Source organism: Sciurus carolinensis, unplaced genomic scaffold, assembly GCF_902686445.1.
Source record: "Sciurus carolinensis unplaced genomic scaffold, mSciCar1.2, whole genome shotgun sequence".
NCBI classification, from domain to species: Eukaryota; Metazoa; Chordata; class Mammalia; order Rodentia; family Sciuridae; genus Sciurus; species Sciurus carolinensis.
Window position 1 is genome coordinate 1,424,055 of NW_025920147.1, and position 23,891 is coordinate 1,447,945.

Sequence of the window (23,891 nt, forward strand, 5' to 3'; positions counted from 1 at the left end):
TTCCTAACATCTTTTAATGTTCCTGTAGAAGAGGATAGTGTTTGCAACACCAGGTGCCTAATTAGGAACACTCCTGTCACTGGAGGATATCTCAACCTTTGTTCATGCTCAATCATCATGTTCTGAAATATACAGTGTAGTGTAATGCATCTTATAAATGCCAGTTTACTTAAATTGTAATAACAATCCTTCATCAACTGACAAAAGAAAAACCCCTGTATGTACACTACTTCAAAATCTGGTTTGATTTTAATATAATTTCAGGAATCAGCAGTGACATACCACTGGAGAAAAAATAAAAAGCTTGCTGAAATTGAAAATTGCCTTGTAGCTTGTTTGTTATTAAAATGAAGTTCAGTTGCTTGAAATCTTGTTTAACAATTAAATCTGTTTTAGTTAGGCAGTGAGATACTGTGTATTATCTGTGAACATCAAACTGGTACAGACATGCCTTAGCATTGGATGTTACATGAAAATGTGAATTTAAGAAAATGTAGTCACATTGATCACCACATGCAGGAGGTTGTCTTTTAGAGTAATGAGAGGATAAACTAGTTCACTTAATTTGCCCATCTAATTTGAAAATTCATAATTAAATTAGATCATTATATTAACAAGAATGATGATGACAAAGCTGAGTGCCATTATATTAATTAGAATGTTGATGATGACAAAGCTGAGTGCCAAAATTTGAGCTAATTACTTACAACTAACCAAAAATTGAATGCTCAAAATTGTAGATTCTATACACTGAATACTAGGATAGTAAGGGAAGCCACTATTGTAAAGCATATCACAAAGTTTTGTTGTATGTTACCTTTGCAACATCAGTGTTTAGGAATGTATACGGAAGTTCAGAATCAAAGTCAGGGTGGATGTTTAATCTCAGGGCCACATCAGCTTACAGATAGAAGTTGACACTCCAAGAATGAATGAATATAAAAGTTTGTGAGGTTCTAGTTAATCAGTATTACCTAGAAAAGAATAATATTGGTTTTATCTGTATTTTTCTTTTTCTTCTTCTTCTTCTTCTTCTTCTTCTTCTTCTTCTTCTTCTTCTTCTTCTTCTTCTTCTTCTTCTTCTTTCCTGTCACTGTTTTCTTCCTCCTCTTCCTCCTCAGTCTGTGCAACAATTTATTTATAACTGAAATTATTTCTCATCATCCAAGAACACAAAAGTGGTTTTTATCTAGGAAGAGGGAAGTATTCCTTACTAATGCAAACTTCTATTCAATGGTCATAATTTTCCTGTATCATTTCTTTCATTTTTTCTTTTTTAATTTTTGGTGTGTGTGTGTCCCAATGCACATTGTTGTACTTTGGCCCAACCCTTTTATGCTCTTACTTAGTTGCCCCACCTGACTTACATGCTGAAATTGTCTCACATGTGCAACTTCTCTGCTATGGTCTGAATGTCATGTCCCCAAAATTCATATATTGAAATACTAACTCCTAGGGTGATGACATTAGGAGGTGGATCTTAGGACAATCTCCAGTACACACCCACACCCTAAAAAAAATGATTGAAAGACACATATGTGATAAAGAGCTGATATTCAAATTCATATAGAACTCTTAAAACACAGCAAAAGGAAAAAAATTACCTAATGGAAAAAATAATGAAAATATCTGAATCAATATTTAAAAAAAAAGGTAAGAAGATGGCAAAAAAAAATTGAAATGATTATTTCTCATCAGGGAATTACAAAATAAAACAATGAGATGCCATTATACCCTGGAAAGGCCAAAATCCAAAACATTGAATACCAACACATACAAAGATATGAATTAAGAACAATTCTCATTTTTAGTGCATATCAAAAAATTTACAGTTCTTTGGCATTTATCCAAATGAGTTGAAAAACATACACCCACCCACACACAACCTACACACCAAAAACAGTGGAAAATGGTATTGTCAAAAGTTGGAAGCAAACAAAATGTACTGTAATAGGTACATCAATAAACTGTGGGACACTCATATAATGAAATATTTTTCTCTAATAAGTGGAAATGAACAAAATTATAAAGGTATCTAAATGTTATTAAGTGAAAGAAGTCAATCTGAAAAGGATGCATACTGTAAGAGTCCAATTAAATGATATTTTTGAAGAGGCTAACCTATGGAGACATGAAAACTATCAGTGGTTGCCAGGACTTCATGGGGTGTTAAGATGAAGAGTGGCACAGTAGGGATTCCGAGGGCAGAGAAACTGCTATGTATGATTTTTTTTTATTGTTAACAAATGGGATACATGTTGTTTCTCTATTTGTGCATGGCGTAAATGCATACCATTTGAGTAATCATAAATTTACATAGGGTAATGTTGTTCGATTCATTCTGTTATTTTTCCCTTCCCCCCACCCCTCCCACCCCTCTTTTCCTTATATACAGTCCTTCCTTCCTCCATTCTTGCCCCCCTCCCTAACCCTAACTCTAACCCTAACACTAACCCCTCCCACCCCCATTATGTGTCATCATCCACTTATTACCGATATCATTCGTCCCTTGGTTTTTTGAGATTGGCTTATCTCACTTAGCATGATATTCTCCAATTTCATCCATTTGCCTGCAAATGCCATAATTTTATCATTCTTTATGGCTGAGTAATATTCCATTGTATATATATACCACAGTTTCTTTATCCATTCATCAATTGAAGGGCATCTAGGTTGGTTCCACAATCTGGCTATTGTGAACTGAGCAGCTATGAACATTGATGTGGCTGTATCTCTGTAATATGCTGATTTTAAGTCCTTTGGGTATAGGCCAAGGAGTGGGATAGCTGGGTCAAATGGTGGTTCCATTCCAAGTTTTCTAAGGAGTCTCCACACTGCTTTCCAGAGTGGCTACACTAATTTGCAGCCGCAACAGCAATGTATGAATGTACCTATCTCCCCACATCCTCGCCAACACCTGTTGTTGCTTGTATTCTTGATAATCTCCATTCTAATAGGGGTGAGATGGAATCTTAGGGTGGTTTTGATTTGCATTTCTCTTATTACTAGAGATGTTGAACATTTTTCAATATGTTTGTTGATTGTTTGTAGATCTTCTTCTGTGAAGTGTCTATTCATTTCCTTAGCCCATTTGTCGATTGGATTATTTGCATTCTTGGTGTAGAGTTTTTGAATTCTTTATAGTTTCTGGAGATTAGCGCTCTATCTGAAGTATGATTGGCAAAGATTTTCTCCTACTCTGTAGTCTCTTTCTTCGCATTGCTGATAGTTTCCTTTGCTGAGAGAAAGTTTTTTTAGTTTGAATCTATCCCAGTTATTGATTCTTGCTTTTATTTCTTGTGCTATGGGAGTCCTGTTGAGGAAGTCTGGTCCTAAGCCAATATGTTGAAGCTCTGGACCTACTTTTTCTTCTATAAGATGCAAGGTCTCTGGTCTGATTCTGAAGTCCTTAATCCATTTTGAGTGTAGTTTCGTGCATGGTGAGAGATATGGGTTTAGTTTCATTCTGTTGCATATGGATTTCCAATTCTCCCAGCACCATTTGTTGAAGAGGCTATCTTTTCTCCATTGCATATTTTTGGCCCCTTTGTCTAGTATGAGAAAATTGTATTTATTTGGGTTTGTGTCTGTGTCCTCTATTCTGTACCATTGATCCACCTTTCTATTTTGGTACCAATACCATGCCGTTTTTGTTACTATTGCTTTGTAGTAGAGTTGAAGATCTGGTATTGTGATACCCCCTGCTTCACTCTTTCTGCCAAGGATTGCTTTAGCTATTCTGGGTTTTTTATTCTTCTAGATGAATTTCATAATTGCTTGCTCTATTTCTGTAAGGTACATCATTGGGATTTTAATTGGAATTGCATTGAATCTGTATAGCACTTTTGGTAGTATGGCCATTTTGACAATATTAATTCTGCCTATCCAAGAACATGGGAGATCTTTCCATCTTCTAAGGTTTTCTTTAATTTCTTTCATTAGTGTTCTATAGTTCTCATTGTAGAGGTCTTTCACCTCTTTTGTGCGATTGATTCCCAAGTATTTTATTTTTTTCAATGCTATTGTGAATGGGGTAGTTTTCCTTATTTCTCTTTCTGAAGATTCATCACTAAAATATAAAAATGCCTTAGATTTATGTGCATTGATCTTATATCCCGCTACTTTACTGAATTCACTTATGAGATCTAAAAGTTTTCTGGTGGAATTTCCTGGTTCCTCTAAGTATATAATCATATCATCAGCAAATAGGGATAGTTTGAGTTCTTCTTTTCCTATTCGTATCCCTTTAATTTCTTTGGTCTGTCTAATTGCTCTGGCTAGAGTTTCAAGGATGATATTGAAAAGAAGTGGTGAAAGAGGGCATCCCTGACTTGTTTCAGTTTTTAGGGGGAATGCTATGAGTTTTTCACCATTTAGAATGACATTAGCCATGGGCTTAGCATAGATGGCCTTTACAATGTTAAGGAATGTTCCCACTATCCCTACTTTTTCTAGTGTTTTGAGCATGAAGGGGTGCTGTGTTTTATCAAATGCTTTCTCTGCATCTATTGAAATAATCATGTGATTCTTGACTTTAAGTCTATTGATATGGTGAATTACATTTATTGATTTCCTGATGTTGAACCAACCTTGCATCCCTGGGATGAAACCCACTTGATCATGGTGCACTATCTTTCTAATATGTTTTTGTTTGCGATTTGCTAAAATTTTGTTGAGAATTTTTGTGTCAATATTCATTAAGGATATTTGTCTGAAATTTTCTTTCCTTGATGTGTCTCTCTCTGGTTTAGGTATCAGGGTAATATTGGCTTCAGAGAATGAGTTTGGGAGGGTTCCCTCGTCTTCTATTTTATGGAATACTTTGAGAAGTATTGGAATGAGCTCTTCTTTAAAGGTTTTGTAGAACTCGGCTGAGAACCCATCTGGTCCTGGATTTTTCTTTGTTGGTAGACTTTTGATGACTTCTTCCATGTCATTACTTGAAATTGGTCTATTTAAATTGTGTATGTCCTCCTCATTCAGTTTAGGCAATTCATATGTCTCTAGAAACCTGTTGATGTCTTTGAAATTTTCTATTTTGTTGGAGTATAGATTTTCAAAATAGCTTCTAATTATGTTTTGTACTTCAGTCGTGTCTGTTGTGATATTTCCTGTTCATTCCAAATTTTAGTGATTTGGGTTTTCTCTCATCTTCTCTTTGTTAGTGTGGCTAAAGGTTTATCAATTTTATTTATTTTTTCGAAGAATCAACTATTTATTTTGTCAATTTTTTGTATTGTTTCTTTTGTTTCAATTTCATTGATTTCTGCTCTGAGTTTAACTATTTCCTGTCTTCTACTACTTTTGGTGTTTGTCTGTTCTTCTTTTTCTAGGGCTTTGAGCTGTAGTGTTAGGTCGTTTTTTTGTTGAGTTTTACTTCTTTTATTAAATGCACTCCATGAAATAAATCTTCCTGTAAGTACTGCTTTCATAGTGTCCCAGAGATTTTGATATGCTGTTTCTTTGTTCTCATTTACCTCTAATAATTTTTAAAATTTCCTTCCTAATATCTTCTGTTATCCATTCATCATATAATAGTATATTGTTTAATCTCCAGGTGTTGGAGAAGTTTCTGATTTTACTCTTTCATTAATTTGTAACTTCAATCCATTATGATCTGATAGAATACAAGGTAGTGTCTCTATCTTCTTGTATTTGCTAACATTAGTTTTGTGGCATAATATATGGTCTATTTTAGAGAAGGATCCATGTGCTGCTGAGAAGAAAGTGTATTTGCTCTTGGTTGGATGTTATATTCTATAAATGTCTGTTAAATCTAAATTATTGATTGTGTTATTGAGATCTATGGTTTCTTTGTTCAATTTTTGTTTGGACCATCTGTCCAGTGGTGAGAGAGGCATGTTAAAATCACCTAGTATTATTGTGTTATGGTCTATTTGGTTTCTAAAATTGAGAAGGATTTGTTTGACATACATGGATGAGCCACTGTTTGGGGCATAGATGTTTATGATTGTTATATCTTGCTGATTTATGCTTCCCTTAAGCAGTATGAAATGTCCTTCCTTATCCCTTCTGACTGACATTGGCTTGTAGTCCACATTATCTGAAATGAGGATGGATACTCCAGCTTTTTTGCTGAGTCCATGTGCATGGTATGTTTTTCCCCATCCTTTCACCTTTAGTCTATGGGTATCTCTTTCTATGAGGTGAGTCTCTTATAGGCAACATATTGTTGGATCTTTCTTTTTAATCCAATCTGCCAGTCTATGTGTTTTGATTGATGAATTGAGGCCATTAACATTCAGGGTTATTATTGAGATATGGTTTGTATTCCCAGCCATTTGGTTCATTTTATAAATTTTATTTATTTATTTATTTTTTGACACAACTTGGTTCCTCCTTTATTTGACAGTTCCTTTAGGATATTTCCTCCCTTTGCTGAATTGCTTCTTTGTTTTTATCTCTTCCTCATGGAATATTTTGCTGAGAATATTCTGTAATGCTGGCTTTCTTTTTGTAAATTCTTTTAGCTTTTGTTTATCATGGAATGATTTTATTTCATCGTCAAATTTGAAGGTAAGTTTTGCTGGGTATAAGATTCTTGGTTGGCATCCATTTTCTTTCAGAGCTTGAAAAATGTTGTCCAGGCCCTTCTAGCTTTTAGGTTCTGGATTGAAAAATCTGCTGATATCCGTATTGGTTTCCCCCTGAATGTAATTCGGTTCTTTTCTCTCACAGCCTTTAAAATTCTGTCCTTATTTTGTATGTTAGATATTTTCATTATAATGTGCCTTTGTGTGGGTCTGTTGTAATTTTGTGTATTTGGAGTCCTATAAGCCTCTTGAACTTGATTTTCCATTTCATTCTTCAGATTTGGGAAATTTTCTGATATTATTTTATTGAATAGATTGTTCATTCCTTTGGTTTGTTTCTCTAAGCCTTCCTCAATCCCAAATATTCTCAAATTTGGCCTTTTCATGATATCCCATAGTTCTTGGAGATTCTGTTCATGATTTCTTACCATCTTCTCTGTTTGTTCGACTTTGTTTTGAAGGTTAAATATTTTGTCTTCAATATCTGAGATTCTGTCTTCCAGGTGATCTATCCTATTGGTTGTGCTTTCTATGGAGTTCTTAATTTGGTTTATTGTTTCCTTCATTTCAAGGATTTCTGTTTGGTTTTTTTTCAATACCTCTAACTCTTTATTGAAATGATATTTTGCTTCCTGTATTTGCTCTTTTAACTGTCGATTGGTGCGATCATTCAATGCCTGCATTTGCTCTTTCATCTCATCATTCAATGCCTGCATTTGCTCTTTCATCTCATTGTTTGCTTCCCTGATCATTTTAATTATGTACATTCTGAACTCCCTTTCTGTCATTTCTTCTGCCATGCTGTCGTTGGATTTTATTGATGTAACATCTAGATTTGTTTGGGGCATTTTCTTCCCTTGTTTTCTCATATTGTTCAGGAATCAGTGGGTTATTAAGATATTGCAGATTTCCTCTATTGACTTATAATGTCCCTGAAGATTGCTAGTATATCCTCTCTTATCCTTCAATAGCCTGAAGTCTTGGAGGAAGTTGATAATGTGCTGCTCCACAAGGAAGTTGCCTGTCTAGGGGTGGTGACCCTCAGGTGGGGCATATTCTCTGATAGTGGGCAGAGGTGCCTCCACTTGTTGACCAATGGTCATCCAAAGGGGAACTATGCTGTGGTCTGAGGCAAGGCCTGTTTGTGCCTGTGTCTCTGGTTTTACCGTCCTTGTGGGAAAACCTCATCCAGCGAGGAAGACTCAGCTGGTGGGGAGGTCTCGCTGGTCAGTTGCCCTCCTAGAGGTTCCCCTCAATCGACAACTACCACCTGGGCTGGGCTGTCTTCTTCTGCAACATTCACACGGGCCCGGAACTACCTCCTGGGCCTGGGAGCCTCACCCTTTGCAGACGAGTCTCCTTAGACTGCCTCTCCTCAGAGAATCTGCCCGCAGTCCTGGAACCTTCACTCCGCCCCTAGGTGTGTCTCTGTGCAACTCTTCCAGCAAGAAACCACCTAGGTCCTGGGACCCTGCTCTGCACCTAATTGCCTGGCTATGCGGCCCCTCCTCTGAGCCACCACCTGGAGTCCTGTACAATAGCTCTGAGACCCAGAGACCCGCCACACACCTCCTCCTCCAGAAAGTCGCCCGGTGTTCCGATGCAGTCACTAGGAGTCCAAGCAACTCACTTCGCGTCTCCTCCTCCCACCAACCGCCCATAGCCCTAGGCAGTCACTCTGAGTCCAAGTGACCCACCCTGTTCCTCCTCCTCCTCAGGGTAGCCCCCTGGGTGTTCAGGAGTGGTCACTCGGAGACCAAGGGACCCACCGCGCTCCTCCTCCAGGCAGGCCACCAGTGTTCAGGAGCAGTCGCTTTGAATCCAAACAACTCACCACTCGCCTCCTCCTCTGGCAACCGCCTGTGGCTCTGATGCAGTCACTCCTAGACCAAGCAACCCACCACGCTTCTCCTCTTCCTCTGGGTAACCCCCCGGTGTTCAGAAGCGGTCGTTCTGAGTCCAAACAGCTCGCCACGCAGCTACTCCTCAGGCAGCCGCTTGTAGCTCTGATGTAGTCACTCCTAGTCCAAGCTACCCACCGGCTTCTCCTCTTCCTCCAGGCAACCCCCTGGGTGTTCAGAAGTGGTCACTCTGAGTCCAAACAGCTTGCCATGCAGCTCCTCCTCAGGCAACCGCCTGGAGCCCCAGTGGTTACTCCGAGTCCAAGTGCTGTGCTGAGCCACCTCCTCTACGATGATCCCAGTTGTCCATGTTTACTGCTCCAGTGCAGGGAGGGGTGTCTCACTGAGCAACTCTACTTAACAAAGTTCCCTGCATTCTGGGATTACCGCCCCATCCGGGATGCCTCCCCAACGGGAGAGACTCACCTGGCGGCTTTGAGTTGGTCCCAAGTCTCTCACTATCTCCTCTTTTGAATCCTGTGTCCTGGAGCAACATGAAATGCAGCCACCCTCTAGTCTGCCATCTTGAAACCTCCTCTGTATGATATTAGAGTGGTGAATATATGTCATTATTTTTCTGCCCAAACCCATGGAATTGACACACAAACTGAGATACAATGTAAGTGGTGGAATCTATTAGTAATAACACATCATTAATGACTCCTTAATTGTAAGAAATAGCAGCTCAATTAACAATAGCTAGATTGTGGAACCAACCTAGATACCCTTCAAAGATGAACAGCTAAAGAAACTGTGGTCTATATACACAATGGAATATCATTCAGTCATAAAAAAGAATAACATTATGGCATTTGCAGATAAATGGATGGAATTGGAGAATATCATGCTAAGTGAAATAAGTCAATCCCCAACAATCCAAAGACAGAATGCTTTCCTGATAAGTGGATGATCGTACATAATGGGGATGGGGGAATAGGGGTTAAGAGAAGAATGGAAGAACTTTAGATTGTGGAGAGAAAAATGAAAGGGAGGAAGGGGCAAGGGTATGATGGAATGAGATGGTGGAATGAGACAGACATCATTACCCTATCTACATGTATGATTACATGAATGGTATGAATCTACATTGTGCACAACCATAGAAACAAAAAGTCGTACCCCATTTGTGTACAATGAATCAAAATGCAGTCTGTAAAAATAAATAACAATAAAAAAGAACTGCAACACATCACTGCAAGATGTTTATAATAAAGGAAACTGTATATGTGTGTGTTGGTGTGTGTGTGTGTGTGTGTGTGTGTGTGTGTGTGTGTATGTGGGTAGGAATTAAAAGGGAACTTGGTATCTGCAAAATTTTTCTTTAATCCTAAACCTTCTATAAAAAGTAAAGTCTCTTAATTTTTTAAGAAGTGATGTTTGTTATTAGTAAGTCATTTCCTCACTCTATATAATTTCCTCTCAGATATGATTGGCTGCACAGTTGCATAATGATCCACTTGTCTAGGAGCTATTATCAGGTCTTAAGTGGACATTTGGGCTCAACGTATTAAATATGACTTCAGACATGAATTTCTGAAAAAAATACTCTTATGGAGAAATATTTTTAAGTCAGCAAACATAGAAGGGTGAACATAAAAGGTATTTTATTTCTGCCTTTTACAGAACTCTCAAAGTCATCAGTCTCAGGGAAAATTATACTGGTTAAAGTAAATGTAATGTTTATAGCACTCTGGCTTTTGATTTATTTTTATCTTGTGTAAATGTGAAGAGAACTTTGTTATTTACCTAGAAATCATGCATCATGTAATATTGGTACTTTTTTGTTTAATCATGCTGATGATACCATTTGTACTATCACCCTATTATCCTCTTGTGACTACAAATGAGAATTATTTTCTCTAACATCTTTTTAATGCCAACATCCCTAGTTAGAAATTTCATATGTAAGTGTGAAGCTTATAGTACACTTATGTTGTATACTATATATTTTTTCTATGCAGAAAACATCAGACTTTTTACATTTATAAATACATATAGGAAGAAGGTAACCCAGAAACTGACAAATTTTATGCACAGATATAACTATTAAAATGACAATTTACATCCTGAAACTTTTCAAACATTTCATTATGTTCTATAGATCATAAGAATCTTAGGAATTTAGAATAATGAATATTCATTGAAATTAAAAATATTTTTGCATTGACTCATCAAAAATCAATTGTTGAGTAAGATTTCGACACAGGAATAAAAATGAAAGAATAAAGTTAGAAACAAAATGGCAATCAGAACTACAACTAACTCTTCTTCATTCACTTCTCATGTGCTAACCACTTACATGCATTCTATTTTTGAATCTTCCAACAGCTTTATAAAGCATATAATTTCTACTGCTTTGGTTTTATGGATAAGAATATAGGCAAGATGTTCAGTTACAGGCACAGACAAGAGGTTAAATTATTTTCTGGAGGTACTACAGGCAGTAAGTAATGATATCGGAGCTGTTACTCAAGAGAGTCCTAACTGTATATGGTCAGAGATGAAGTGTAAGGTCATTCCAGAGACTTCTTGAAAATAACAGAGAGACAAGTTTACAGTTACATTTAAGTGAACAGAAGGTGACTGAGTACATTCCTGTTTGGGTGTTAAAATAGGCATTGTTCTGAAAGAAAGCAAGTATAACTTAAATGAGCATTAGAAAAAATAGCAGCCATCTGAAAGTCATGAGTACCTTCAGCATGTCCTTTAGGTCTCTTTATCCTGCTATACATGTTTATTATATTTTGCTTTTCTATCAGCTTTTAGAAAGCAAAAAAATTTTTAAAAGACAAGTTGTTAAAAGGCTTTAGTAAACTCTTTCTGTTCCCTCATAGACTTTTCCACATCTCTATCCGAAACTTTGTGCAAATCTACATTTAAATGTACTTTTTCATGGAAAGTGAGTAGCATTGATTCTTGTTTCCTTGGATGATATCATTTCTTCTGACATTTTTCAAATGATATAGAAAACACAGTCATGCACAAAGGGCAAGGATATTAGAATTATTACATAGAAGTAAAGGTAAATTAATATTTATTGAACACAGAATTTGCTAGAATTTCTCAGAAATGTTTACATGAATAATCTCATTTAATTCTCTTTTAATATCCTCATTTAACATTTGAAGAACATGAGGCATGGAGTGATTTACATTTCTTGCAGAATTCATAAAACTAGTAAATAGAAATAGGATTCAGATCCAAGTAGGTTAACTCAAAGGATTACCTGCTTAATTGATGCATCAAACTGCCTCACTGTAGCACTGCTGTTATTTCCACTGTTTCCCTCTTGTATTCTACTTGTCTGCAAAAGCTTGCTCCATTATGCCTGCCAGTGCTGAATCAGTTAAACCATCAAATCTCCTAACTATGAATGTAGAAGAAAAATCTTAGGAGAAAACCTGCATTAGTTTTATCGATCTGCTTTTGCGGAATTGAAAACAAAAAGCCATCTTGAAGCACATCAATAGAATTATGGTTTTCCCTGTGAGAATTTACTGCATTAGCATTCTGATTTGTTCTCTTCTAAAGAAGGAGCACAGAAAAAATTATTAGATGCTAAAACAGACTGACTCTGATGAATTACTGACAGCTCCACATATATTTCTAGTGTTTTGTTTTCCTCAACTCATGCTAACATTATTCATTCTGTGCTTTAACAAGTTATAAAAGGTTTATTCAGATATATTTATTTATTTATTATTTTAAGATTGAGGCCCTAGGACATCAAAATACCATATCAATAATAAGCCATTAGTGAAGTTCTGGGATTAATATATAGAATAAAGCTTTCATTTCCTTTTTTCCTTCCCCTATCTTAAATCTGTCTCTGTTCATGAAAATATTGGCTATGATCTATTACATATCACAGCTATGCAATCATGGTATTGAAACCAAAATGGTGAAATACTACTGTTCTCAGGGAAGTCTTTCTGAAATGTGAAACTGTGAATATGTTCCATAAAAGACATAACATATATTGAATTTTATATCTATCTATCTAGATAGATAGATAGGTAGACAGATATATCACATGTACTTCTGATGTATGTGTGTGCACAAACACAGGCACACAGACCCAAGAGAGGTTTCAGAGCATTATCTCCTGCTTGCCACAAGTCTAATGTATGCAAAAATCAGTTTTAGATTCTCTTTTCTGAAAAGTGAGTGTCAATTTAAGTTTCTATATCTTTAAGTCAGTTAGATCACTTTTAACATATAACTTGCTCAAAATGATTGAAAGACAGACAATCCATACATTAAAAGCAAAAAGTAAAAATAAGAAGGTTGTATCCTATTCTAAATGTTTTTCTCTGTGATGGTGTGCTCCATCAAGGGCACTTTGCGCTTATTACCTTGTGCAAGGAAAGTTAGATCTGTTTCTAGACACAACTTGGTGCCTCCTGGGTCGCTGGCTTCAATGGTCAAGTTCTTCCTGACAATTCCCTTCTACACGGTTTGCCCAGCTCTCAATGCTGCCATGGGGCATTATTTTCCTAGTGATTTTCTGGAAGTCATCATTTCCACTGGGAATAAGATGCTAGACTGAAGGGCAATGCAATCACTAACTGAAGACCACAGACATTTAACCCAAACAGTGTGCCCATTCCCACTTGATGAAGCTAAATATGTCAAAGAAAAATGGAAGAAGCATCATTGCTTGTTTCAAAAGTATTGAGAGACATAAGACTTTAGGAGTTTTGTAACAGAATTTCTTTAAAGTTTTGATTGTCTACTTGAAATAGATTTAGTTTTTGATGTTAGGCTAACTACTCCATTTTAAGCATTGGAATAGAACTGGACATCTCTTCTTGCTTAACTTTTTCTTTATTCAGAAGAATCTTATTAAATACAACCAAAGAGTAGTTTTGAGAGGAGGCCATGAAACTACAAGTCCTTCCAAGATGACCTTTCTGGTGGAGCAGTGATGTGACACTACATAAACTACAGTTTATGCTTTGTGCTTTTAAAAAGGATTATAAATGACATGAGTTTGGTTTTATTAAATTACCTTTTCTTTTTTAACAAACACCATCTGTTTATGCTTGGCAAGTCTCCAACAGGAAAAAGAAATAAAATGATATCCTGAAATAGAAAAGAAAGTATAAGTTTTTCCTTTATAATTGACCCTCATAATTTACTGAGATTAGGTTATGGAGGTTCAGAAACATCACTTGTAAGTTTGCAGAACTAATACACCTATTTAGTGTAAAAGTTTGTATAGATTTTTAAAAATAATTTGAAAAGCCATTTCATGTCAATTATTCTCTTTACTATTCCCCCCAAAGATGAGAGATTTGTGACTTTTGCTTTCTGTACTCAAAATTTCATAGATTAGCCAATATAGGTAGAGATACAGTTTTTTTCTTTTTCTTTTTCTGGTGTCTGTGTATGTGTGTGTGTGTGTGTGTGTGTGTGTGTTATGTACTGGGGATCAAGTCCAGGGTGCCTTACCACTGAGCTACATCACTATACCTTTTTATTTTTTTGAAATAGGGTCTTGTTAAGTTACCCAGTCTGGCCTCAAATTTTCAATCCTGTTGCCCAAGCCTCTCAAATAGCTCAGATTACAGGTGTTTGTCACCATGCCTGGCTGCATCTTTTAAAATATGATGTGATAGGCAAATGATAGAGCAGGATCTCAAATTTAGATTTACTGGGTAGCAGTATCATATTACTTCCATTCTACTCCAGTCCCTAGGCAAGCAAACATGACATGCTCTTTTGTGGACTCCATAAAGATAGGACATTTGGTAACCTGCAATTCAGAGTTGGGTTAAAAACCATCAACTACTCTACAACTATGAGCCACACAGCACTACTGGCTCCTCACTAAGGTACAGGTATGGGTGGTGAAAGGGTAATGACTGAGTGAACTACCCTCAAGTAGAAATTTGCTGAGGCTATTTGATGAAAATAGTCCAAACATTTTGTAATGTTTTGACCACTAGCCTGGATAATGGCTACTGATAAAAGAGTCAGTAAATGTAAAAACCACAGCTGTTCAGGATTTTGATGAGATGACTTCTTTCAGCATCATCAATTATTCGTTATGAACAGATTTCAATTCTGAAAGAAATAAGGCTGAAAGTAAATGAATTTAAAAGGAGGTAAACAGACAGTTCAGATGAAAGGAAGAATGCATGGTTGTATGGTAATCTTGGTGACTGTTGGCTGGAAGTATTCTTTAACTTTGTAAACAGTGTAAAGGAATTGCTCATGGCTCTATCTAAGGGACAGTTACTCCTACTTAGAATTCAAAATTGCCGATATATAAAGTTTCTGTCCCTGAGACTAAAAACATTTGATGAAAGTACAGTGAGAGCCAGACTCAGGCCAGTGATTCTGAACCTATCTAAAGTAAAGATCGGAAATCTGATTGAAAAGTAAAAGAGAATTTGAAGATCACTTTCACCCAAATGCACTGTGCTGACTCCCAATAAACCATTTCTGAATGAAAGTTTTGCCAATATTTGAAGTTAAATGTTCCATTTTTCTTTCTGAGTACTGTTGTTCCTGAAAGAATAAATACGTGGCATGGATTGAAGGTCCTGAGTGATCAGGCCATGGAGGATTCCTATGGAAGATGAGATTTTGTTGAGATTGACAGACATCCACAGCTAGCTCTAATTCTCTAAAGTACCTATAAAGTAATCTTTCTTAAGTCCTGTGCTCCTTTTTCTAAATTCCTTAATGAGCAACACAGAGCCCTGTAATAGTGTCTAAAATAGCCCAAGGGAAATAAAATGGTTTATATGGGTACAATCTCAGCTTCAAGATCAAAAATATACTAATTAATGGGAGCATATTTCAAAGTTCACTCCTAAAGCTTGCCATTTCATTACTGTCTTGGCTACAGTACAAAATGATGACGATCTTTATTACTTAACTCCAATGAAACTGCCATAAAGTGTTACTGATATTAAGAAAAAAGTAGATTAGGCTGATTTTTTCTTTCAGTCAGACCCTTCGAAAGACAAGGAATTAACCTTTCTTCTTTTAGGTTGTCGCCCTCTAGTTTTGTTCTTTTTCTTTTCCTGTTTTCCCACCATTTTTCTTCCCTTATCCCTTTGGATGAGGAGACACCCTTCCAGTTTCTCTCCCTCTTATTTTTCCTTTCTCTTTGTTCTACTCACTAGTTAATATTTAGGTTTTAAAATAACATTATATGAACTGGGCAATAGAAAGTCTCAAAGGACTCAAAGGGCAGATACAGTGTGATTGTTGTTCAGAGAAGAGAAATCCATTTTAACTTGGTGGTAAGCAAAGAACAGATGAGTAAAAGTTAATGGATGAAGATTCTTTGAGTTGAGTCCTAAAGTTGGGTAGGATTTGACCATGTGGCAGGTCAAAGCAAAGGCAATTCATGAACATGTGCTTGGAGGTGGGAAAATGTTTCAGTAATGCAGTAGTTTAAGTTTTTTTAGTCGAATATTCAATTAGTGAAAAGAAAGAGAAATGCAGATACAAGGTAGGATGATCAGGTTGTGAAGGATATAAAATGTTCCATTGAGTAATTTGAAGTCTGTTCATTTGATAACAAAATCTTGAAATAATAAGAAAATTCTGATTGGCCAGTGAAAAAGCAACAAAACTGCAAGATAACTAACTAGAAGTCATCTGGAAGAACTAATCTTTCAGGGAGCATGTGCATTAGATACTTTGGTGACCTGGAAAATGACCCTAATCTCATCATAATAGTAAAATGTACACAACTGGGTAAAATATTAAGATGCTGAGACATGCAATGTAAGAAGCATGATAAGAATACGCAATCACAGGGCTGGGGAGATAGCTTGCCTCGCAAGCACAAGGCCCTGAGTTCAATCCCCAGTACCACAAAAAAAAAAAAAAAAAGAATACCCAATCACAATGTTCTAGCCCCCCCAAAAAAAACTGGTGCAAAATTGCATGTCCCGCACCTTGACTTCACTATCTAGTTCACCCCCCCTAACTACTATCCCTCTATGAATATTAAACCTCAGACCAAGACTAGGAGACTCCAAGATTGCACTACCATTCTCTAGAGTGTACTTTCCCTTTATTAGTCTCTTGTTTTGCTACTCATACCTGATGCATCCTTAAATTCTTTTCTGAGGTGGTGAAGAATATGGAAGGCTCTAGTACAGGTCTTCTCTCTCCTGGAGACCTCTTTGGGTCCCTACATGTTAATTGTTGTTATAGTAGCACTTGATTGTTGATTGGGACTTCTTTTCTATTTATGACTATTGCATGTTGGGTTTCCTGTGCAATAGATTTGGTAATAAAGATGACCAGGCAGAGGTTTACTAGTAAATGCTTTTCAGATCCACACCTATGGAAGGGAAGGAAAGGAAGTAAATGACCAGAAAGATCTCAAAAATAGGTGTGGAAGTATCTCAACTGATACCAGGGGAGTTCTAAAATGACTATAGTTGTTCGGCATAGTGGTTCATGTCTCTAATCCCAGCTACTCTTAGAAGGCTGAGGCAGGAGGATCTCAAGTTCAAGGACAGCATGGACAAATAAACAAAACACAGTATTGAAATACAAATTTTTAAAAGGAATTTGGAATTAGAGCACTAGCCTGCCTAGCCTGGGTGAGGCCTCCGGCACCAGAAAAAATTAAAATTAATTAAAAATAGAAAACAATTTTGGGTCCATCTTTTAATATGAGTTACCTAGGAAGGGGCCATGATATCAATTGAGGTGACTATTCAGTGGAGTAATTCCTGAGGAAACTTGAAAATTCAGTAATATCTGACAGTAAAATTCCCCAGAGCTGAATGAACTGTTTTATCTCTTAATATTTAAGGTATGCTCCAATAAAAACTTGACAGTTCCTCTTTGAGTACTTATCACACTTTATATTTATTGTAAGGTTACTGTTTATCTTTGCAACTAGGTGGTCATCTTTTTGTAAACAAGAATATTGTCCTGTTTGTGTTCATGGCATCTGAGATAGGTGTTCAAGAAACTATTTTAAAGAAAGAATAAAAAATAATCTGCTTTAATAAAATTTTGTCTTCTCTAAATATTAATTAATAGGGTCAGTGTTTCTAAAACAAAAAAAATCAACGAGGCTATAGTATCTTAAGTCAATCATAAGTGTTTCAAGTTAAATAGAGTGGAATGTTCCCTCAAACTATGACTACTAGGTTCCAATTTTTTTCAGTATTTTGAGTTTGTATTCATTTTAGGAATCTGATAGGAAAAAACAAATTTTCTGATTTTAAAACTGATGAACACTTTAATTCCTTCATTAATATAGTTTCTAGTAAATAAAAACTAATTATTTTCCTAATCATAATCTTTTTGGGGGAAGCTAGGTCTTTTTAGGCTTTCTGTAGTGTCCATTGGTATCTATCATTTGCTCTCTAATCTCTGAAACTAATATTTTTTTGTAGAGCCACTAATCATTATTACTAATGTGTATGCATTTTTAAAGACACTCCTGAATACTTAAGTGTACTGAACGAATCAGCAGAATACAGGGAGAGCCCCATGTTGAAAACAAAGATATGATTCCTATATTTTAGAATTTTCTGAATTTTTATAATACTTTGTAAAGGCTGACAGACTCATGAATAACCACAAAAGAAAATATAATAGAAATTGAGTAATGCTGAATAATTAAGGAATAAGGAGCCATAAAATGAAGGAATGATCAAAGTGAGGCAAGTTAATGGTAAAAAATATACTAAAAATATGTCCTAAAATTTCTTTAGCTCTTCTTGCAAAGAGAGACAGGGATTCTACCTCCTCCCCTTGAACCTGCACAGACCAAGAGAGTATGTTTGAGTTTTGATGGTGTTTTGTTTTTGTAGTGCTGAAGAGTGAACCCAGGGCCTCATGCATGTCAGGCAATCACTCTACCACCAGGCCACATCATTAGCCCAAGAGTATGTCTGAAATGACACTTATGCGACACATGAGGCTTGGTCACTTAGAAGTTCTCTTTCAGGAAATTCTTTATCAGAACTCACTCACCATGCTGTGAGCCCAGGGTTATCTGAGACTTTCTAGCTGAGTCCCTAGACATTGTGAAGTAAAAAGAGCCAAGACTGTTGTGCACTTTCCAGGTATCTGACCTATTGGTTTTTAAGCATAATTAAATCATTGTTTCATCCCATTAAATTTGGAGTTATTAAATATAAAGATAACAAAGTGCTGCTTGAAGAACATTTAAACATTGTCTATTCTTGTGTTCTCAAACACTATTTTATTTGCTTTAACTGCCATATATTACAGGTTGCTATTGTGCAGAGGAAATATTAATTGAGAGGGTGAGTTACTGAGACAACTTTCTTATACTGGCAGACAACAGAGGTAGCTGTTACTTTAATTATCAAAAATCTAACCACATATTTTGAAATGTTCTTATGAATTAGATAGTGTGATAATTGTATTATATAAGCAATTAATTTATTTTTTAATCTCCACCTTAATCCTATAAGTTAGGAATCACTATTATGCTTTATATATGATTACAACGGGATTTAAATACTACAGAGGCAGTTGACCCAAGGACAATTCAGACTGAATGGACACCAAAATCCTTTCTTACTACATAAACTTGTGCTTTTATTATTGTGAGAAAGTAGAAGAATATTCAAGGAAAACAATGTGATAATAGTTTCTAACATAGTAGTTTCCTCCTCTGTATTGAAAAATATTGAGTGTGCTCTAATATCTTGCTAACTTTTTACATATTAATGCAAAGATCTGGTACAAAAGGTCCTGTGTTGATTTTTTCTCCACAATATTTAGAGTAGAGAAGATATTGAATTACTGTATGTGCTGCATATATTTGAGAGAGCAATCTGAAAAGAATTCAAGCAAGCTGTGGCTCTTGAAAATAAAGATTTCTCATAAAATAAAATGAATTATTGTCCTTGCCCATTGCACTAAAACTCTAATATGACAGTAACCAGAAAGCTGAAAAGAATCATTTCAAGTAGGCCCTTTTTTGTGGCTCTGGCCCCACAGATTGATTTTATATTCAGGTTTAGCACTTGGCAGATGCCAAAAGCCATGAGTGCAATAGTCCATTCAGAGAAAAACAAAATTTGAAAAGAGACAGCGAGTAAGGACATGCTGTAAAAGGCAAAGGACAGATAAGAAAAAGATCTACAGGTCCATGCTCTCAATTTGGATGTTTATAATCTCTAAAATTAGACATTGAAGGTTAATATCAGGTTTAAATATAACTTCTAGACAACTTGCTCATTAAATCTTATATATTTCCACAAGAAACAGAACTAAAGAGAAATCATTCAAATTATATCAATTAAAGTGAGAAATTGCAGTTAGTGCAGTTGTTAAGATTCTGGGAACAGAATACATATGAGAAGTGGTAAGACCCTCCCCATGACCCCATCAACCTAGCCCTCTTTTAGAGATGGTTTGAGTCTGTGAAAAGGGAGAAGCAGTTGACTGAGATAATTTCTGGGGATCATTTTTGAAACTTCTCTTTTGTGTAAAGATACACAGTTAGGGCATTTTAGGTATTCAAGAGCTATGAAGTACATCTATTGCAAGGTTGCTCTGACCTGAACTTGGAGTACACTAGGGCTTTTACAATTTGAATCATTAAATGGAGCATATTTGTGTAGCCTTACATCAGCTCACAATTTCTTAAGGCAACTCTATGTGTAACTGCAGGAAAAATCCTTTTGTTTTATGGAACCTACCAAAGGATAAGTGTAGATCCAAGTGCAAGATTTTGAAAGTGAATGGAAAATGGAGTACATAAATATTCATACTTCTGTTTCAGTACTCCAGAAGTAATTTCTCCCAGTTTTGTTGGTTCTATTTAAAGGTATTAAGATAATGCAATACAACTGAAGTTCATGATAGCAGAGTATTTTTCAGCATGTAACTGAACACAATGCCACTGTTCTGGTCAGGGCAATGCGATGCTTGGGCAGGAACCAATTTCTGAAATGGGTCTGATGTTTCACAATTTCACAATGTGATATCCTGATAGTATACCTAGTGGCATTAATCAAGGGGCTGTGGAGCCTCTGATATGGCTTGGATCCCACTGTACTTTGCAGGCTTCCAACAAAGCTTGACAAAGCACTCCTACACACAGGTTCAGATGTGTGAGACCTAAGTAGTGTGAGCTGTGGAGCAAGTCTGAAGAGAGCTGGAGTGCACCTTTTGGATTTTTCTTAGTTATTTCTTCTTTGAACTTATTTTACAAATCTGTGCTTGCTGCCAGCCAATCCAAAATCAGCCTGGAAGACCAGCCAATAAAGTACCCAAATTTTTGAATCAACACATTTGGCAAACAATTATGGTACTTTCCAAAGAACGTGAAAAATATGGATTTGGGGTGGGAAATATTGAGTAATTTAAACAATAGATCATATTTGCAGGTTGATGATGGGATATTATAAGAAGAGAAGTCTAAAGTCAAAATTTTGAGCTAAACATTTCTTTTTTATTGCTATTCTAGATTTAAACAAGAGAAATCCCTGACTGCAAAGAGACACATTCTGAGTTTATCAAACATTTGCTTATCTAGATACTCGTAATGGCATTTGACTACAGGCAAAACTGATTCCCTCTCAACCCCCAGAATTTTCCTAATTTTTGTTTTGCAATAAACAAACCAGAATGTGCTTACCCAGAGGCTGACAACTCTGTGAAGTGATAAGCTGAATGATTTAGTCACATTTCTTTCTTATCTTCATTAACACTCCAAATAATTGGGATATTAATTCCTATTCCACTGAACTAAGTTTATTTCAATGTAATATAACTTGCTGTGCATTGTATCTGAGCTGTTGTTCACATTCAAGAAAACTGTTATACCCCTTATAGTATATAATGAATCAAAATGCAGTCTATAAAAATTTTAAAAAATTAAAAAAAATTTTAAATAATTTTTAAACAGTGAAAATATTTTTAATATTCTTTATATTTCCTTTGGAAGGATGGAGTTTATAGGAAATCTACTTCAAGTAAGCACTTCAATCACCCCTTGTTTGTAGTCAGTGCTTTAGAAATATAACTTGAGTATTTCCTTAAAAATTTAATAGTTTATGATTTACCTTAGTAATCTTTTCTTGTGTGTTAAAACTTTAATGGGCAAGACAATTTTTCTAAAAACTGTTGCCTGCAATTTCAATCCTATAAGTTTCTTTTTGCTTTCTTAGACAAAATTTTTCACTAGTATTTTTCATAGAGTATACACACACACACACACACACACACACACACACATATACGTATGCATATGAGATCTCATACTCTTCTTCCTGAAAAAAGAATATAATTTGTAGGTTAAAGAAGTCAAATTTGAGCCCCTCACGCTGCGGGCCTCCCAGCGCCTGCACGTCCCCGTCCCGCGCCTCCACCTCCTCCGCCGATCGCTTCTTCCCGCCCTCCCCGCAGCGCGGCCGAGCCGGCTTCCCCTCAGTCTCTCATGAATATTGAGCGGCCCCTGTTGTATTTCCCCAGCTCCATTGCGGAAGCCGAGGCTCGCTATATTGTGCTGCAGCGCCGGCGGCCGTGGCGGCTGATACTCCAGTCTCCCTCCGGCCGCGGCCAGCGGAGCCCCCGGCTGGGGGCCGCAATGTCTCAAGCTGGGCAGACAAATGGAACTCAACCATTAAGCAAAACATGGGAACTCAGTTTATATGAATTACAACGAACACCTCAGGAGGCAATAACAGATGGCTTGGAAATTGTGGTTTCACCTAGAAGTCTACACAGTGAATTAATGTGCCCAATTTGTTTGGATATGTTGAAGAACACAATGACTACAAAGGAGTGTTTGCATCGTTTTTGTGCAGATTGTATTATCAGAGCCCTTAGAAGTGGCAACAAAGAATGTCCTACTTGTCAGAAAAAGTTAGTTTCCAAAAGATCACTAAGGCCAGACCCAAACTTTGATGCACTTATCAGCAAAATTTATCCAAGTCGTGATGAGTATGAAGCTCATCAAGAGAGAGTATTAGCCAGGATCAACAAGCACAATAATCAGCAGGCACTCAGTCACAGCATTGAGGAAGGACTGAAGATACAGGCCATGAACAGATTACAGCGAGGTAAGAAACAGATTGAAAATGGCAGTGGAGCAGAAGATAATGGTGACAGTTCACACTGTAGTAATGCATCCACACATAGCAATCAGAAAGTAGGCCCTAGTAACAAACAGACCAAAACGTCTGATGATTCTGGGCTTGAACTTGATAATAACAATGCAACAGTGGCAATTGATCCAGTAATGGTTGGTGCTAGTGAAATTGAATTAGTATTCAGGCCTCATCCCACACTTATGGAGAAAGATGACAGTGCACAGACAAGATATATAAAGACTTCAGGTAATGCCACTGTTGATCACTTATCCAAGTATCTGGCTGTGAGGTTAGCTTTAGAAGAACTTTGAAGCAAGGAAGAATCAAATCAGATGACTCTTGATACAGCCAGTGAGAAGCAGTATACCATTTATATAGCAACAGCAAGTGGCCAGTTCACTGTATTAAATGGCTCTTTTTCTTTGGAATTGGTCAGTGAGAAGTACTGGAAAGTAAATAAACCCATGGAACTTAATTATGCGCCCATCAAGGAGCACAAATGAGCTTTTAAAAACCAATTCTGAGACTGAACTTTTTTATAGCCTGTTTCTTTAATATTAAAGATGTACCATCATTACTTTTATGGACAGATCTTGGATATGTTGTTCAATTTTTCTTTCTGAGCCAGACTCGTTTACACTTTTAGAATCATTTCCCCTTAATTTAAGATTGACTTTTTGGAAGGGACTATAGTCATTCAGTAATTTTGCTTTCCTTTGAAGACTATATCTTAAGTTGTGTGCTCTCACAAAGTATGGTTACATTGGGAGCACCTTTGACCCAGGAATTTTTCATAGTCCTGCATTCTTAAGTCAAGATTCAGTTGGCCATCCTTTTCCCTCTCCCCTCAAAAGTTTTTTAGGCCTAAAGATTGTTAATATGTATTCTGATTTTTTTCCCTTGGAGTCTTGTATATTTATAGTTTTCTATACAAACTGTAGTATCTTCATGAAGACTGAGGCTCAAACTTACTGTGCTTAAAAACAATTCTCATAGGATTATTATTTTCATGATATTTTCTTCCATAATATCTCATTTTTAAAGAGGTTCTTTATGAACTTGGTGTCCATTGTCATGCAATGTTATCCCCCCCCCCTTTTTTTTTCCTCCCTGTAAGTTTAGGTGCTCTGGTCATGGGGAAGAGAATCAAAATCTTAAGTTCTATGAGAACATGGGTCATTGACATATTTCACTGAAGAAAGAAAAATTAAATTGATAGTAATATGTAGTCCTCAATTGTTTATTTAAAAGTTTTTTGTATTAGTTCTTACTGTCACTTTAGTTCCTTTATTATGTGTTTGATGTTTCTTCTCTCTATTAAAATATCAGAAATATGGAGATACTTTTCACTTTAACCTTGATGAAAA

At 36.3% G+C, this 23,891-nt stretch overlaps 1 pseudogene; it reads left to right on the plus strand.

Annotated features, from left to right (window-relative positions):
• The first annotated feature begins 22,019 nt into the window (after positions 1 to 22,019).
• Positions 22,020 to 23,385, plus strand: LOC124974429 (E3 ubiquitin-protein ligase RING2-like; annotated as a pseudogene).
• The last annotated feature ends 506 nt before the right edge of the window (positions 23,386 to 23,891 follow it).